This window comes from Microcebus murinus, chromosome 17 (assembly GCF_040939455.1).
Source record: "Microcebus murinus isolate Inina chromosome 17, M.murinus_Inina_mat1.0, whole genome shotgun sequence".
NCBI lineage: Eukaryota > Metazoa > Chordata > Mammalia > Primates > Cheirogaleidae > Microcebus > Microcebus murinus.
The window spans coordinates 55,823,470-55,843,720 of NC_134120.1; positions in this window are offsets into that span (position 1 = coordinate 55,823,470).

Below are 20,251 nucleotides of genomic sequence, written 5' to 3' on the forward strand. Positions count from 1 at the left end.
CAAGAGGTCCAGACTACTTCTTCCAGCCAACATAGAGCAGCAGGGCTTATATCTATGCTCCCACCTAAAGCAACTAAAACACCGAGCAAATCATCCGAAACAATGGTTTTCAGACATTACACAAGAAGCAGCAAGGGGTGATCTCCAAGGGGTGAGAGACTAAATATACAAGTGGACCAGCGCCAGACTGCATATAAAAATAAAGGTCTGATACACAATTGGCAGCCAGCCCAGAAAGTCAGACTACCACCTGCACTAAACAGTCTAGAAGTCAACCTGCCATCTATCTGCAGTAACCAGCCCAGGAAGCCAACCTGCCATCTGCAGTAACCAGCCCAGGAAGCCAACCTGCCATCTGCAGTAACCAGCCCAGGCATCCAATCTACTATTTACAGTAACCAGCCAGGAAGCCAGACTGCCATTTCTAGCAACCATCCCAGGAAGCCATACGATAACATCTGTAACAATTGACCCCAGATAACCAGGACTTGATTAATAAGCGACAGTTTACCTACTTTTTGTCCCCAGCTGCAACCCAGGATCAATGGGAGAAAACCAGGTATGCACCTCTTCTTACCAAACATACAGCTATCCTGCTTCTAGTTAGCCTACCTGCAGCTTCCCAGACCAAGAGCCTCCAAGCTGGCATTTGTATGCTCTTATTCGGGTTGCCTTCACTTATTTCCACCTGAGGAACAACAAAATGAGCCCATAACTACCCAGCTCACTGCCTGCAGGGAGTTTCCATTCCACAGCACAGAGTGGAAGGCACGTGGGGTATGTCCGGGTGGAGCAGAGAGAGCTTGAGTCTGAGGAGGTCAGGGAGGCTTGAGTCAGTAGGGCCGGATCTTGGAGAGGGGAGAGCTGCATGGAGAGACCAGTGCAGAGCAGGATCAAGCCAGTCGCCCTGGCGACGGGAGCTCAGTGCCCTGCGCAGATCTCAGTTATCAGACCGGAAGGCTGAGGCCAGCCGTGGCTAAGGGCTGCTCTTGAAACAACAACTCACCAGCATTTCTGGTTTGTTCTTCGTTCAGGGTGAAGAAGAGCCGGGGAAAGGGAACCGTGGTTGTATGTGGGTGAGGCCCTAACGATAACTGCATTGTCTTTCTATTTCTAATTGGCTAAGAGTTTTGCTTTTTTTGTCCTCCTTCATGAACTGATGTTGAACTTGATTAAATGTGTTATTTGTATTGATGCCAGGAGTTTGTTTTTCTACTTTATTCTGTTGATTTTGTGAATTACACTGATTCATTTTCAAGTGACAAACCAACCTTGCTTCCTAGAATGAGCCCAACTTGTTTCTGATGAATTATCCTTTTTATATACTACCGGTATTGACTATAGACTTTAAAGTGTACTATATACACCATATCCCATAGAGTGTGCATACTGCAAAGTACTTACTAGTGCTTATTTAGGGCTTTTGCAGCTCTGCTTGTGAGAGTTATTGGCCTGAAATTTTCTTTCCTTCTAATGTCTTTGTTGGCTTTGTTATTCGGTTGTTCTGCCCTGATAAAATGAGCTAGGAAGTTGTCTCTTCTTTTCTCTTTTCTAGAAAAGTTTGTGGAAGATTGGTAAGATGAATTTGTCAGGATATGCTTCTAGACCTGAAGATATGGGGAATGGGTTTAATTACAAATTCAATTACATTGCTAAAAATGGTATCATCCTGATTTTCTCCTTCTAGAATCTGCTTTTGGTGAGTTGTATTTTTTGAGGAATTTTTATCTAAATTGAAAAATATGTGTAAACTTGTGTCTTTGTATGACTGAACGATGATAAAATGTCAAAGATTACTGAATACAATTTTTATTACATATATTTGAGTGTTGTGTTGATGGATTGGTGATATTTGAAAAAGTAAAACAATAAAAACCAATGTGATTAATAAATTATTATGTGCTTATTTCATAAAATTTATTTTATTGCCTTCCATCCAGTGAAGTCACTAGTTGTGCTTTCATAATTAAAATGTTTACATACATAATTTGTATTGTATCGATAATAATGCCAAATAAAGCAGATTTTCTTGAGCCTCTACAATTATTAGATTGATTTTAATTAATTCCAGTTTGGAGAAACTGCTCTGCTAAGGCAGTAGCAACTGGAATTAGTAATAAAAATTTTAAAGAAATTCTTAGATTCAGAAATGTGTAAATTTGACATATCCTAATACATATGCTATATTGGGTCATTTGTGATAAATTATCTTTATCATGGAAAATATTATAAAATATTTTTATTTTAATCATATCACTTAAAATGTGATTTTTATCATTTATATCTCTATGTTATTTTAGTAAAAATTTGGGGATTTTATGAAGAAATTTGAAAATAGCAGTTTTATTGCTCAATTTGTTTAACTCTCTTCAATTAAGAATATATTGTACCTTGATTTTTGTTTTGTTTTGTTTTTTGTTTATTTATTTTTTTAGCATATTATGGGGGTACAAATGTTAAGGTTACATATATTGCCCTTGCCCCTGCCCTCAAGTCAGAGCTTCAAGCATGTCCATGCCCCAGTTGGTGCGCATCACACTCATGATGTATGTATATACCCATCCCCCACCACCTGCCCGACACCCAGTAGATGTTATTTCTATATGTGCACTTAGGTATTGATCTGTTAATACCAATTTTCTGGTGAGTACATGTGGTACTTATTTTTCCATTCTGGGGATGCTTCACTTAATAGAATGGGTTCCAGCTCTAGCCAGGAAAATACAAGAGGTGCTATATCACTGTTGTTTCTTAAAGCTGAATAGTACTCCATGGCACACATATACCACATTTTATTAATCCACTCATGTATTGATGGGCACTTCGGTTGTTTCCACATCTTTGCAATTGTGCATTGTGCTGCTATAAACATTTGAGTGCAGATGTCTTTTTCATAGAGTGACTTTTGTTCTTTTGGGTAGATGCCCAGTAATGGGATTGCTGGATCAAATGGTAGATCAGCTTGTATCGCTTTAAGGTATCTCCATATTGCTTTCCACAGAGGTTGAACTAGTTTGCAGTCCCATCAGCAATGTATGAGTGTTCCTATCTCTCCACATCCATGCCAACATTTATTGTTTTCAGACTTGTTAATAAAGGCCATTCTCACTGGAGATAAGTGATATCTCATTGTGGTTTTTGATTTGCATTTCCCTGATGATTAGAGATGTTGAGCATTTTTTCACATGTTTGTTGGAAATTATTCTGTCTTCTTTTGGAAAGTTTCTGTTCATTTCCTTTGCCCACTTTTTGATAGGGTTGTTTGATTTTTCCTCGCTGATTTTCCTGAGTTCTAAATATATTCTAGTTATCAGCCCTTTATTGGATGTGTACCTTGAAAAACATTTTCTCCCATTCTGTGGCTTGTCTGTTAGCTCTCTTGACAGTTTCTTTGGCTGTGCAGAAGCTTTCTAATTTGATCAGGTCCCATTTATTTATTTTTTTTGCTGTTGTGATTGCCTTTGGGGTCTTCTTCATAAATTCTTTGCCTAGGCCAATGTCTAGAAGAGTATTTCCAACATTTTCCTCTAGAATTCTAATAGTTTCACACCTAAGGTTCAAGTCTGTTACCCAACGTGAGTTGATTTTTGTGAGAGGTGAAAGGTGTGGTCCTGTTTCAGTCATCTACATGTGGCTATCTAGTTTTCCTAGCACCATTTATTGAATAAGGATTCTTTTCCCCAGTGTATGTTTTTGTCTGCTTTGTCAAAGATTAGATGGCTATATGAGGATGGTTTTACATCTGTGTTCTGTGTTCTGTTCCACTGGTCAATGTCCCTGTTCTTGTGCCAGTTCAAAGCTGTTTTAATTACTATAGCCTTGTAGTATAGTTTGAAGTCTGGTAAATTGATACCTCCCATTTTGTTTTTATTGCCTAGGATTGTTATGTGGGGTCTTCCCTTGTTCCATACAAAGCGTGAAATTGTTTGTTCTATATCTGTGAAAAATTATGATGGTATTTTAATAGGGATTGCATTGACTCTGTAGATCACTTTGGGTAGAATAGACATTTTAACAATGTTGGTTCTGCTGACCCACAACCATGGTATGGTCTTCCATCTGTTTACATCCTCTGCTATTTCCTTCTTCAGTGTTTCACAGTTCTCCATCCTTAGTTAAATATATTTAACTTTTAGATCCTTAGTTAAATATATTCCAAGGTACTTTATTTTCTTTGTTGCTATTTTGAAGGGAATTGAGTCTTTGATTTGGTTCTCACTTTGACTGTTGTTGATATATATGAATGCCTCTGATTCACATGTATTGATTTTGTATACTGAGACTTCATTGAATTCATTTATCAATTCAGGGAGTCTCTTGGTTGAATCCTTGGAGTTTTCTAGGTATAATATCATATCATCAGCATAGAGTGAAAGTTTGATCTCTTCTGCTCCCATGTGGACACCCTTAATTCCGCTCTCTTGTCTGATTGTGATAGCAAGGAATTCCAGCACTATGTTGAACAGAAGTGGAGATAATGGGCAACCTTGCCTTGTTCCAGTTCTAAGTGGGAATGCTTTCAATTTTTCCCTGTTCAGTATAATGTTGACTGTGGGTTTGTCATATAAGGCTTGTATTATTTTTAGGTAAGCCCTGTCAATGCCTATTTTGTTAAGCATTCTCATCATAAAAGGGTGTTGAATTTTGTAAATGCTTTTTCTGTGTCTATTGAGAAGATCATATATATGATCTTTGTTTTTGCTTCTATTTATATAGTGAATTACATTTATAGATTTGCGTATACTGAACCATCCCTGCATCCCTGGGATGAAGCTTATGATGGATTATTTTCTTGATAAGCACCTGGATTCGATTAGCTAGAATTTTGTTGAGAATTTTTGCATCTATATTCATAAGGGATGTTGGTCTGTAGTTTTCCTTTTTTGTTGCATCCTTTCCTGCTTTTGGTATCAGGGTTATGTTTGCTTCATAAAATGTGTTGGGGAGGATTCCATCCTCCTTGATGTTGTGGAATAATTTCTGCATATACCTTGATTTTTAATGGCCAGAAAAGCAGTCTCTATAGAAATGAATTTTGGGTTTCTTTGTATGTGAATCTTTTCCTTTTTGGTCATGTAAATATTTCATTTTTGTTTAATTCCCTTGCATTCTCTTGTACTATAATTTCTTTTGCAAATTTCACATGTAATTTCTTTTTTTGTTCCAACATTTTATCATGAATATTTTCAGAGACACAGCAAAGCTGAATTTTCAGTAAACATCTACACATCCACCAGCTTGATTCTACCATTAACATTTACTGTAGTTGTCTTTTTATATATTTATCCACCAGTTTATCCCCTATACATCCACCAATTCACCTTATTTTTTGCTTTATTACAAAGTAAATTACATATTTGAGAATACTTCCCCCTAAATATTTCACCTCACAAAACTTTCTTTGATTTAAAGATATATTTTCTTAAACATTTTTGTTTTAATACCTTTAAAAGTAAAACAGCTAAAGCTAGACATAATAAGATAATATTATTAGTAGTAAGCAGCAATTTATACTAAATATAACTATGAATAACACAATTTAAAATTAAATTCATTTTAGCCAAAACCATAATGAACTTTTTCATTTGATTATATTATGTTGCTTTTAACACTTCTATTCATGCCCTATCCTGTCAAGATTAAATCTAATTTTTAAAAACATTTAGTTGATATTCCTATTGTGTCCCCAAAAGTAGTCATAAGATCATATTTTATGTGTATTTCATAAAGGTGTTCCTTTCTAGTCAGATGCAAAAAAAATCATAGATAATTATTGAATTGTTCTGAGGAATGTCATTGACATCCTCAGAGTTCAGAGCATGTCTCGTTGGTAACAAGTTCAGACTAGACATCTATGTGTCACAAGAATGCTTTGGAATCTCTAGTCAAAATTCTGGCTATAACTTTTCCTTTACTAACTATGTGGTTCTACTCTCTCCTAGGCTCCCCTAAAAAGTCTTTTAATTCAGTGTTTGTCTTAGTCCTATCTGACAATCCATGTCTGTTGCCATGACAGAGTATAATAGACTAGATAATTTATAAAGAAAAGAAATTAAATTTTTCAGTTCTGGAAGCTGGGAAATCCAAGAGCATGGCACTAGCATCTGGTGAGGGCCTTATTGCTGAGTCATAACAGAGCAGAGGGCAAACATGGTAAGAGAACAAGAGCGTTCATGTCAGTTCAGGTCTCTCTTCTTCTTTGTATAATGCCACCAACCCCATAAGGACCCTACCCTAATAATTTCATCTAATCCTAATTATCTTCCAAAGGCCCCGACTCCAAACAACATATGAATTTGGGTATTAAGTTTCCAACATATTAATTTTGGGGTACACATTCAAACCGTAACAGTGCTGAATGCTAAAAATTATTTTTTAAATCTCTTCATTTAAGTCAAACTTATGCCTTTTACAACAGATATAAAATCAATGAGGTACTTAGTAGCCCCAAGTTTCTTGTCTTTGTTCTTCAGGTAATTCAGGAACATGTGTAATAAATATTAGTTGTTCCACATGATTTTTGTTCCTGGTATAATCTAGTTGAAATGATACTTAATTTTTAAAATATTATGGGTGATTTTTTTTCATTCACTTTGCTATTCCTTAAATTATTATTCTTATTTTGAATTCTCCATTCTGAGAATAGTCATTTATTTTATTACTTTTATCTGTCTTTAATGTTAACCATTCTAGCAACTAATTAAACCTATAAAGGCCCCATTACATTATGTAAATATTGTGTTGTGAATGTCTCAAAAAGCAATGCTATACTTATTTAATTAATTAATGCAACTTATTTAGTCATTAATTATACTTATTGATATATGATTTTCTGATATGCAAATGCCATTTCATGGTATCTTAATCAAGAAGCTAAGTATTTCTAGTTATAAATAAAATAATTCGCTGAAGGTAATCTTGAAGATGTGTTGTAAAACATTCCACTGTAGTAACAACGTGTGTTCTTTAAGCCAAGCACACAGAAACTACATTTTCTCCTTCCATTTAAAAGATCTTGGTATAAAATGAAATCCTAAAATTTCTGTAATGTTCAACCAATAGAAAACCACAATTAATCTAAGTGGATTGTGTTTTGGTGGAAACGTTCTCACACTGTCCGATGGTGTGATAGTCATTTTCCAGGACCACCACTCAATAAATAGAGCAAATCTCTTCAAGTTTCATCTTTCCTCTCCAATTTACCTATTTTATCTCTGATAGTCAAGTCAGAGTTGCAAATACTGCCTTCAGGCTGACTTTTTTATTGTTATTTTCAAACTCATAGTTAAATCTTCATTTAGTAAAGATTATGAAATTATGGAAATTGCATATGACCTTTTTAACTTGCAGATTTGATAAGAATAATTTTATTGTTCATATTCCCTGCTTTAATGAATGATTAAATATTTATAAATTAAAATGCCTAATATTTTCTTCATATATCATGCATGTCATCTTCAGAAAAAATTTGCTAATTTCTATTTTTCCAATTTTTAACGATTTAGGCAGACCTACTTTTTGAAAATATTAATTTTTTTCACATTTTTTCTTTCTGAGCTCTATTTTTGCATTCCTGTTTCTATTATGATCTCTACTTATACTCATTGTATCTTATCTAAAGGGCTAAATATGTAATTGTTTTTAAATATGAGTGTATTTTCATCAATCTTTGTATATATATAAAGTAAATGGCTAAATAAAACATTTGGAGGTTCTTTTACATGTATTTTCCAAAAAATTTTTTCTAAAATTTTCAAAATTATCAATTAAAATCAAAAAGAAAATACAAATTATAATTATTAAACATTAATATTCTAATTAAATATGTTTTATTTTTTGAAATATAAATAAATCTTGTTAAATATTTATATAATTCTAGCATTTAACCTTATCTAGTTGCTAGTGTTATATTTCAATCAACATATTTACAGAACTAAGAATAATACAAATTTTTCATATCACAAAATTTTCCTTAGATTTTTATGTCCAACTTTTACAAACATATACTAATTTGCACCACAACTTAGAAAACCAAGAGAAGTAAAACAAAACCAAACAAAAATGATGATGGATCCTACCACATAACAATACATTGTTACATAAAAATCTATTATTGCCTTTGGGCTCTCTGAAAGGAAGGATTTGACAAGGTGATTAACATTTATTTTTTCTTAGGTAAGTCCTCCCATTGCTAAAACCCTCCCCACACCCAAAAGCAATGTTCTTCTTTAAGGTTAGTAGCTGCATGAGTATCAAACTTTTGTGGCATTTTGAAATCGTTGCCTTTTATGTGAGGTCAGAGGGCAAGAGATAGGGCAGAGGATTTCCCTGGGGCCTGAACAGTGTCAGTCGTGAGAGTAAATGTTTGGGTTAGTAATTTTGTTTTCATGAGTTTGTGATATGCAGAGGCCTCAAAAGTGTGGGGGCCTACAACAGAGGATCTCTTGCTAGAGTCTAAGGCTTATACTGGTCATGAAAATACCATTTAACTATATAGCTTCACTTTTAGCTGGAGTTTTTGATACATTCTAATCAGATCTATTAGATCAAGCAGATTAAGTATAATAAAAGAGAAACAAGAACTGAATAATACAATCAACAATCTCAACCTAAGAGATCCATATTGAACTTGATCCCAACAAACAGCATACACATTATTTCTGAGCACACATAGAGCATTCACCGACAAAAGCCATAATATAGACCGCAATATTCTATATTATTCAGATTATGTTTTCTCAAAATAATGTAATGAAAACAGAGATTATCAATAATAAAATGGCTAACATAATCTTGTATAAATAAAAACTAAATTTGAAAAATTATCAGATAATCCAGGCTAAAGAGAAAATTTTAAGAGTTACAAAATATTCAAAATCCGTGAGATGTACTGAAGCATCCTTAGAAAGAGATTGTTCTGAGTACATATATCTGAAAACAAGAAAAATGGAAAACAAATGAGCTAAGGATTCCACTCTAGAAATTAGAAAATGGATAACAAAGTACACCCAAGGAAACAGGAAATATAAAAGCTGAAGTCTATAAAATTGAGAACAAAACCTTATATAGAAAAAGAACAAAAACTGAAAACTGAAAATTCTTTGAAAAGCTAATAAGTGAGATCGCTGTTAAAAATGATCAGGAAGAAAAGAGAGAAGATGCAAACAAACCACATTTAGAATGACTATAGCAAAACAATCTTAGATATAACAGACTTTTAAAATATTATAAAAGGATATTATAAAATTCTGTATCCTGATAAATCTGAAAACCTAAATAAAAGAAATATATTTCTGGAAAATAAAATAAAATAAACATCAAATGGATTAATAACCTTTAAATTCATTGAAATGGTAATCAAAAACCTGTCTAACTTTAAATACATAAATAAAATTCAACAAGTGCCTGATCTTGGTTTTACAAACAAAGCCTACCAAACATTCAAGGAACTATTAGTCCTCATCTACTAGAAGATATTGCCCTAGAAGTTAGAAAATTAATTTTACAAAATTAGTGTCTTGATACTGTGATCCATAAGAACCACAAAATGAAAGAAAATAGTAGGCTAACTTTACTCATAAATCTAGATGCAATAATCATGATGTTTTAGCATTTAACAGTTCTAATTGCATACACTTAACTGAGTTCCAGGCAGATTGAATGAGAAAAGGCTTATGCCTGGGCATATCTTATTCCAAGGAAAAATAGAATGACAAACTTCCAGACAGAAAGAATTATTTATTTACAAAGTAAAAGAAATCAAAATAACAAAACAAGTTTTCTTCAGTAGCACAGGATGCTGGATAATGGTAGAATAACACCTATAGTGTAGAATGAGTCAAGCAATGCAACTGCAGGATCCTATATTCAACCAAAACATCACTCATTTGTCAAGCTTAAAGAAAGATATCTGCAAATATTCCAAGGTTCAGAGAAAACCATCCATGTACTCCATATGGATATACACCATCCATGTACACCATCCATGTACACCATCCATGTACACCGTCCATGTACACCATCCATGTACACCATCCATGTACACCATCCATGTACACCATCCATGTACTCCGTATGGATGTACACCATCCATGTACACCGTCCATGTACACCATCCATGTACACCATCCATGTACACCATCCATGTATACCATCCATGTACACCATCCATCCCTCCATATCTACAGGTTCCCCATCCATGGATTCAACCAACCTAGGATCAAAAATATTCAGGAAAAAACAATAAAAAATAACAATACAACAATAAAAAAATACAAATGAATCAATAGAGTATAACAACTATTTACATAGCATTTACATTTTATTAGGTATTTTAAGTAGAGATGATTTAAAAGATATGCGAGGATATGCATAGGTAATATGCAAATACTATGCCATTTTCCATAAAGGACTTTTGCATCCACAAATTTTGGTATCTACAGGGGTCCTAGAACCCATCCCTGGATACTGAGGGATGACTGTAAACATATTAGAGAAATAATTTTTAAAGAGCTCTTATCAAAGGGTGAAAAGGAGAGGAAAACTAATGAGCAATGAAGCTTGAAATAAATGTGTATGTTGACAGATAATCTAATCAAGGTAAACTGTATAAGAATATACAATACAAAGTCAATATAAAAATACTTAAAATGGAGGAAAACTGCAAGGGTGATCTTGATAAATTGATTGGAATATATATTTCAGCAAAACTTAGATGTCAAGGAGGATAAAGAAGAAAGAAAGGAAGTAAAAACAGAAGACCAATGTCTCCTGTGGGGATGAATGAGGAGTTGAGGACAGAGGAGAGTAGAAAAGTGACAGTATTGAAAGCTCATGAACACCAGGGAAGGAATGGCCATTAACAGGAGTGAAAAGGGGCAGTAAATGAAACTTGATCTATGAACAAAAATAAGAAAGACACGAAGTAGTAAAATGGTACAAATAATATTAATACCTTTTATATATGAAATAACATAAAAAAGATTAAATTATTTTATTGAAAACCAGATATCTCCATATTGTATTAAAACAACAAAACCCAGCCAGCAGCTAAAAATTAGAAACTCACTTAGGGTAAATAACAAAGAAGAATTTAAAATAAAGGGACAGGCAAAGGGCTAGCAGGAAAATGCAAACAAAAACAGAGTAGAGATAGCAGAGGAGGTAAACAGGTGGAAAACCACGCCATGGTCATGGATCTGAAGGATTAACATTGTTAAAATGTCTACACTACTCAAAGTAATCTACACATTCAATGCAATCCCTATTAAAATACCAACATCATTTTTCACAGATCTAGAAAAAATAATTCCACGCTTTGTATGGAACCAGAGAAGACCCCATATAGCCAAAGCAACCTTAAACAAAAAGAACAAGTTGGGAGGCATCAGTTTACCAGACTTCAAGCTATACCACAAGGCTATAGTAACCAAAACAGCATGGGACTGGCACAAGAACAGAGACATAGACCAATGGAACAGGACTGAGAACCCAGATATAACACTATCCTCATATAGCCATCTGATCTTTCAAAAAGCAGATAAAAACATACACTAGGGAAAAGAATCCCTATTCAATAAATGGTGATGGGAAAATTGGATAGCCACATGTAGAAGATTGAAACAGAATCTGTATCTTTCACCTTTCACAAAAATCACTTCAGGATGGATAACAAACTTAAACCTATGGCATGAAACCATAAAAATTCTAGAAGAAAATGTTGAAAAAACTCTTGTAGATATCAGCCTAGGCAAAGAATTTATGAAGAAGACCCCAAAAGCAGTCACAGAAACAACAAAAATAAATAAATAGGACCTGATAAAATTAAAAATCTTCTGCACAGCCAAGGAACCTATCATTAGAGCAAACAGACAACCTACAGATTTGGAGAAAATATTTGCATGCTACACATCCAATAAAGGATTGATAACTAGAATCTATATTGAACTCACTAAAATCAGCAAGAAAATATCAAACAACCCCATTAAAAAGTGGGCAAAGGTCATGAACAGAAACTTTTCAAAAGAAGATAAACTAATGGCAAAGAATCATATGAAAAAATGCTCAACATCTCTAATCATCAGGGAAATGCAAATTAAAACCACAATGAGATATCACCTAACTCCAGTGAGAGTGACCTTTTTCAAAAAGTCCCAAAACAACAAATGTTGCTGTGGATGTGGAGAGAGAGGAACACTCATACACTGCTGGTGGGACTGCAAACTAGTACCTGTATGGAAAGTAGTATGGAAATACCTAAAAGAACTAAAAGTAGATCTGTCATTTGATCTAGCAATCTCACTATTGAGTATCTACACACAGGGGAAAAAAAAAAGACATTCTATAAAAAAAGACATCTGCATTTGAATGTTTATAACAGCATAATTCACAATTGTAAAGAATGTGGAAACAACCCAAGTGTCCATCAATCCATGAGTAGATTATATATGTATACCATGAAGTTCTACTCAGCCATAAAAAAGGTGAACTAATACCTCTTGTATTATCCTAGATGGAGCTGGAGCCCATTCTTCTAAGTGAAGTATCATAATAATGGAAAAACAAACACCACAGGTACTCATCACTAAATTGGTACTAATTGATCAAAACTTGTGTGTACATATGGAAGTAACATTCATCAGGTGTCAGGCAGGTAGGAGCAGGGAGGAGGGAATGGGTAAACTCATACCTAACAGGTGCAGTGCCTACTTTCTGGGGGATGGGCACACTTGTAGCTCTGACTCAGGCAGTGAAAAGGCAATTTATATAACCAAAGCATTTGTACCTTGGTAATAATCTGAGAAAGAGAGAGAGAGAGAGAAATGGCAACATTTCCTTTAAGTTCTTGAACAACTTTATAAGGGCTGCTTCAAAATATCTACTTGCTAATTTCACATCTAAGTCATCCTGGATTTGACATTTATTGACTTTTTTCTTGATAATGGGTCACAATTTTTTGTTTCTTTTTATATTTACTGGATTTTTATTGCATACTAAATATTGGGAATGATACAGAGGCTCTGGATTTAATTATGTTCCTGTGAAGTGTCAAGTTTTGTTCTAGCAGGTCGCCAAACTGTGTCTCCTGTGGCATACAGCAGCAGAAATCTCTCAGTGTGTTCAGCTTTCCTCTGCTTCATTTGTTAGGCCTCTGGAAGTCTCTCGGCAGGCCTGTTTCAATGGTTAGAGGAGGTTATTATTTGGGAAGAGTTTATATGCAGATTTATGCACTCACTCCCTCTGAAGTTTTCTTACTTTTGGAATTTTCCTCCTAATTGTCCGTTACCTTGTCAGACCTGAACTCTGACTTCCTGAACTTATGATATTTTCTGTCTCTGCAGTGCAAATTAGGGAGTGCCATTAGACAAAACACACCAAACACTTAAATCTCACTGTAGCTGGCAAAGTTCTAAGGTAATCCTTGAGATTCCTGCCCCAGCATACATGCCCTGGCTCACCTCCTTCCCTGCATGTGGTGAGAGTTGTAAAAATGATAATATTTTACTCCCATGATTAGGTTAATTACATGGGGAAGGTAGGGGGATTTGCAAATGTAATTAAGGTCCCAAATCAGTTGACAGAGTTAATCACAGGGGAGATTATCCTGGGTGGGCCTGACCTAATCACATTCGCCCAAAGAAGTCAGCACCTACTGGCCTTGGAGAAGCAGTGCCCGTGTTTCGGGGAGGGCCATGGGGCAGGGCTCAGTGGGCAGCCTCCAGGACATGCACGCTGCAGTCCTACAGCCGCAGGCAACTAATCCTACAGACAATCCAGTTTGCTAGCCGGAAGAGGACCCGAGCCTCAGATGACATTGCAGCCCCCCCCCCCAGCTGTCACATGGATTTCAATCTGGAGAGACTTGTACAGAGAACCCAGCTAACATGTATCCGGGCTCCTGTTCAGGAAACTACAAGATACTAAGTTTTTATTGTTTTCAGCCATTACATCTGTGGTACTTTGTTATGCTGCAATAGAAAACTGATATTACTGGGTTCAGTTCTCAACGTTCAAAGGTCAACATCCCTTCAGTTTCTGTCTTCTTTTGGTAGCTCCCATTGGCTTCTCTTTGCAGTTTGGGGGGTTGGCATTTTATGCAGACTTTGTAGATGTTATCTGTGTTCAGGAGTGTTCATCTAGACAAGCTGCTCCACCATCACTGGGAGGTTACTTGCTAACCTTCAACGAGTTCATATTTACCTTGGCAATCTTGAATGAACCTCTCTTTCCATCAAAAACAGTGCTTACTGTAAAGAAGGTAAAATTAAGTTATTTGGTTGTGACTTTACTGACCTTGAGCATATAAGGGGATCAGAGCACCCCACGGAATGGAACAGAGACAGCCCAGGAGAACGTGCCCTAACCCCCATTCTGCCTGACGCTGGCCCTGGAAATTCAATTTTGCTCTAAGAGAATAAGTGATTCACTGAGTAAGAGTTGCAATCTTCTCAACTGTGACTTCTGTCTTACCACTTTTATTCTATTTCCCTTAAACCCTTGTTTGAGCAGGGACATAAATCAAAATGTCCTGTCATATGCAATGGCAGTGGCTTGTTTGCTAAACCACTTAGGAAATTTGGTTTCTCAACAACTTCTTAGGAATAAAAGTTAAATGTAATTTTTATTTGTGATTCTGTATTATTTCTCAGGAGGGGAATCATAGTTTGCCAATGTTTTAACTAGGCTAAAAGAACAAACAAACAAATGAAAAGAACAAATGAGATTATTTCACATACATCGATCTTAAAGGGTTTCATAGCCCCACATACACACTGAATGGTGAGGCCCCTGGAGTCAAAGGGCAGCAAAAGGAAGATTCTCAAAGACTGTCAGGGTTCAGGCCTCATGTTATTATTTGTGTACAATAAAAACACTTGTCGGCAGCTGCTAGGAAGCTCCTAAGCTCCTCTCCCAATCTCTTCCAATGCTGCACGACTTAATGAATTTTCAAAGGGAAAATGACTTCCGTTTCTGCATGTGGAGCAGTTTGTTTATCGCTATGCTTGCAAAAAAGAATCTGGAATTATTTATTGGTAATTTGCATGTTACTAAATAACAGATGGTCTGTAAAAGAATACCTCTTTTGCAACTTAAAAAACGGTTGGATTTCAAATGCCTAATGTGGAAGGAGTCTCATGTTTTACAAAAAGTCCTTCAAGGGACACCAAACAGGCAAGACCACGAAAATACCTCAAAGATCAAAAAGATATACTTAACAAACAAGAGATCCTCTCTCAGTGGCTTGTGGTGGTTTCCACTGTTACAAATTGCTTTTTGTGAGATTGCTTGCAGGAGTTTCCTGGTGACATGCAAGAACAGTAAAATACTAGTGAGGTCCTTGAGGCTGGGGTCATCACTGTGCTTCTCCACAACAACCGAATAATAATAATAACAAAATTTCATTTTAATTCTGTGCTGCACCTAATGTCCTAAAACAAAAAAAAAAGAGAAGGGAAGACAGGAGAGTGGGAGAGAGGTCAGGGTCTGCTTGTTTTCACTTTATAGCCACCTGACCTTTGTTGGTGGAAGAGCCACCTCCAAGGACTCTTGTGTGGAGGTGTGTTGGATGTGACACCACTGTTTGTTTCTCAGTGACAGCCCTGCTCAGTCGGGAAGCCATGGTGCTCTGAAGTCTGCTTAGGGACATCATGCCTAGTAGACTCCTGGACAGGCTCCCTTAGGAAGATGCCGAGAGCTCTGATTCCAGGGCTGGGCTCACTTGTGTGAGTGGCCTTGAGTTCAGGGCTCAGAGATGGGTAATAAGGAGGTGGGGACACCAGTTGGCAGAGCTGCCCTGGCACTTGGGAGACATGGGACTTGCTGCCTTCCACAGCACGGCTGGGCTGAGGCTCTGGGAGAAGCCCCTTGCTTTCTCTGGCGAGGAGCTGGTCCTCCTAAGAGCTCTGTGGGTGGGCAGGGCTGCCTTCCTCCTCTGCCCCTCTCCCGGGGGAAAGGAAAGCTGATTGTCTACAGGCTCTTTGATTATGGTGGGGGAGGGGAGTGTGGGAAGGAGGGCAAGGTCCTCTGGAAGCTTCAGGAAGGGCTGAAACCATTTTCAGTCCTCAGAGTCAGGATAACACCATAGGATGAGTTGTGCCTTTGAACTAGGACCTCTTTAAGGGCTTAGCCATTCACTAGCAGGCTGGGTTTTTATTTTTTCAGAAGAAAGACAGGCAAGACTGATTTAAGAGGCGGAAATTATTGGCAGCTGACAAGAAATCTACTGGAGTTCCTGTATAAGCTAAAGCATGTCAGGTAGCAAGAGGAAAAGAATGTGAGGTGGCCATAAATGTCTCTCCGGGGCTGTCCAGGAGTTCCACTTTCTAAATGGAGTTAGTCCTGTTACAGTACATGGAATTTGAGCTAAATCTGCCCTTTTTTACCTCATATGCCTCCAGAAGATTCTAGTTCTTTAATAATAACTTGCTAACTGATATCTGAAGAGTATGGTAGTGTCTGAAAGACTATTCAGTCCACTGTTTTGTTGTATTCACATCATTTAATCTTTTCAAAATATTTCCCAGAACATGTCTCTCTGTCGTCTCATGCCCCCAGATCCCGAGTGGGGCTGGGACAGCTGTCCCCTGACCAGGCTCCCCAGAGCCCCACGCACATGCCGGGCAGGGCCAGCCAGGAAGGAGGCTAAAGTGAGATTGGTTTATGTGTCCGTCATTATCAACTCTGGCAAACAAGAAAGAGCTTGGCTTGGCACAGAAGGAATTTAAACTATTAGTGCAAATGGAGGTTTAAGGATTATCTGTGGATTTCCCTTGTTTGTTCTCTTTCCTCCTTCACCACAGCTAATCCAAATTTGATGGGAGTGAGGCATAAGCTGTTCCAGAAGCACCACAGACTCCTTTGTGAGGTCGGCTCCCAGCCTGCTCAGGAGTTTATTTTTGTCACCTCTCACCTTCATGTCCCAAGCCTGTGTCCCTCCAGCTTAGTGCACTGTGCCATTGTCTTTCCTAAAGCCAGCGCCAAATGGGGTTTGAGCCAAAGCTGTTCTTGCAGGCCCAGGGCTCTGTCAGCTTCTCCATGGCCTCACAGAGCAATGGCAGGCTCTGCTTTGACCCCAGCCTGACGCCTGGCCCCTGGGATGACGCTTGCTCACGCTGCAGACCTCTGCTCCCAAACCAGAGACGTCCACTAGCACCTGTGCCCCGCATGGTCCCTGACGAGGAAAAGTGATCCTGTGTTCATATCCCTGTGGGGCCCTGGAGGCTGGGGTAGAAGTTCGTCCCTGAGGGAAGGGGGCATGCAGACTGGCCCCAACTCCAGCCCTCACTAAAAGATGCACCTTGCCTTCAGAGCTCTGGTCTAAAAACCTAACTGCCTCAGGAAAATGTTTGCATGAAGGCAAAAGAAGAAAAACAGTTTTTTCTTAAACTTTCAAAATCTTGAAGGCTGGTCCAACTTTTCCAAACATGACTCTCACCACCCTTTGCTCAGTTTCTATAACAAATCATTTGCACCAAAGATTTTCTTTTTTAAATGAGTTTTATACCCATTTAAGATCTGTGTGAATTCCTATCATTTATGATGCTCAAATTTGTCTTCAAATTATCAGAAAGCCAAAAGATAAGCTTTAATATAAAAAGAAAAGTAATTTTTTTACAAATTAGAGAAAGAAAGATCTATGTCATTGAAGACTAAAAACTATACGCCTGTCCTTACCACATGGTGTAGTTGAGCACTGATTTAATCGAATTAGTTAGGAGATGACAGAGATAAAAACGAATCATTTCTCTCCTAACAAATGAAAATAGACTGTGGATAAAATGAGCCAGATGATCAGTTGAACTGTGGAGCCCTAGTTCAGAGTTTGGGGAGTGCCGTCAGCTGAGCCCGGGGCATGTGTCCGCCCGTCCCCCTGTTAAGAAGCCTTTAGATCCCGGGAAACTGAGCTCCCAACAACCTTCCTGTTTTTTTAGATTCTGGGCTCTCAAATTCTAAGACTGAAAGTTACACAAGCACTTTCTGAAACCAGCTTTTCCAGAGCTCCTGCTAAAAGAAGGGTAAGTAAAGTTGTGAGATTTTAGTTCTAGTTACCAATTTGTCCTCAAACAGTTTTGACTTAAGAAGCCATCCATGGCTTCGGATCCCGCAGCCCGGGTGGCATGTGCGTGTGCTGATGCGCGCGAGCCCAAACACAGGCACCTCTCCCCGCTTCCGGTCACGGGTAAGTGAATGCTCTTTACACTAGTTTTGAGCACATAGCTTTTCTTTCTTTTTGGAATAATATCAAGTGAAGTTATTTGAGAAGCGGTTTAGGCTTCAGTGAGGACTCTAGCAGCAGGTGAGGAACTTGCACTAGGGACGGCGAACACGCACGCTGCTCGTCCCGGTCCCCGACTCGGATCTCCGCGGGGCCTGCGGGTAAGTCGAGGGCTCCGTGTCTGCTGGCCGTGCGTGAAGCCAACACTTTAGCTCATTCCAGGCCCCGTTCAGGGGCCATCTGGAGCTGTGCTTCACAGAGGGAAAAGGTAAAGCTTTTATTCTTTACCTACTAAAACTCCTCAGCCTGGCACGAAAACATTTAGGGGGCTTTGTGCGTCCCACACCTCACGCTCATTGCTGAGGGCGATTGAAGGCAGATGCCCCCATGTCCCGGCTGGGTCCCAGCCTCTTGACACGAGACCCCTGGGAAGGGCCCAGCGCATTTCTGTAACTTGTAGAAACAGATAAAATCTCTGCCTCTTATTTCTTGTCTCCCCATCCCAAACACCAGGCCACTCCGAGTCTGGGGCCATTTTCCGGCTGGGGGAGAACTGTGGGGGTTTTCTCGAGGGTGCCAGCGGTGGCCCACACAGTGAAAGAGGAGATCAAGTTCACTGTGGTTCCTCGGAACAGAAAATCAGGGCTGATTTTCAGACTTCAACAAACATTAGCAGTAATTCAGGGTTGAGTCTAATTCCTAAACACAGTCAATGCTAGCTCGACACTTGTCATATGACTTTGAACCACCCTTAAGTTTGGAGGGAAGTAAAAGAGAAATGAATTCTCAGTAATGTTGAACTGAAACATAACTTAGCTAGAAAAGGAAGGCGTTTTAGAGATTTAAATACATATATATAAAACAAATATATAGAACTTCAGCCTTAAACTGGTTTTAAAGACAGGCCAGTGAATCTACCATTTGATCCAGCAATCCCATTACTGGGCATCTACCCAAAAGATCCAATGACACTCTACAAAAAAGACACCTGCACTCGAATGTTTATAGCAGCACAATTCATAATTGCAAGGCTGTGAAAACAGCCCAAGTGCCTATCAATCCAAGAATGGATTAATAAAATGTGGTATATGTATACCATGGAGTACTATTCAGCTCTAAAAAACAATGGTGATATAGCACATCTTATATTTTCCTGGTTAGAGCTGGAACCCATACTACTAAGTGAAGTATCCCAAGAACGGAAAAACAAGCACCACATATACTCACCAGCAAACTGGTATTAACTGAGCAGCACCTAAGTGGTCACATAGGTACTACAGTAATAGGGTATTGGGCAGGTGGGAGGGTGGAGGGTATATACATACATAATGAGTGAGATGTGCACCATCTAGGGGATGGTCATGCTGGAAACTCAGACTTGTGGGCGGAGAGGAGGAAAGGGCATTTATTGAAACCTTAAAATCTGTACCCCCATAATATGCCGAAAAAAAAAAAGACAGGCCTAATGGATTGGCCACTGCTCATCACAGACTCATAGACTCTTACTGTGAACAAAACTTAGAGATGACTTATTCTCAACTGAAACTCTGGCACCACATTGTGGGTACCCCTCTGGGCTTGACAGGCACTATCTGAGTGCCAGCTGGACACCTCTGCTGGGATGTACCCAAAGCACTTCGAACCAAGCACGTCAAAAATGGAACACGTCAAAAATGGAACACGTCCTCTTCCTGCACAAACCAGCTTTCCATCCGTTTTCCCTCTGGGTCCCGGCCTTCCCCATTCACCTAACGCAGAAGCCTGGAGTTTTCTCTCTTCTTTGTCCTCAGCGTCTAACGGATCTGCAGGTCCTGTCAGTTGTGTTTTCCTGCGGGCTGTCAAATCTCCTTTCCCTGGTCCTGCCCCAACGCCTTGGTTTAAGCAGTCTTCTTTCCTGTGCTGGGTTATGTCAGCAGCTTCCTAGTGGATCCTTCTGACTTTACCACCCCCTCAAAGCCGTGACGCACACCACAGCCCAAGCCGCCCTCCTAAGTGCAAACCAGTCCGTGCTAACCCATAACCACTCCGGGACCTTCA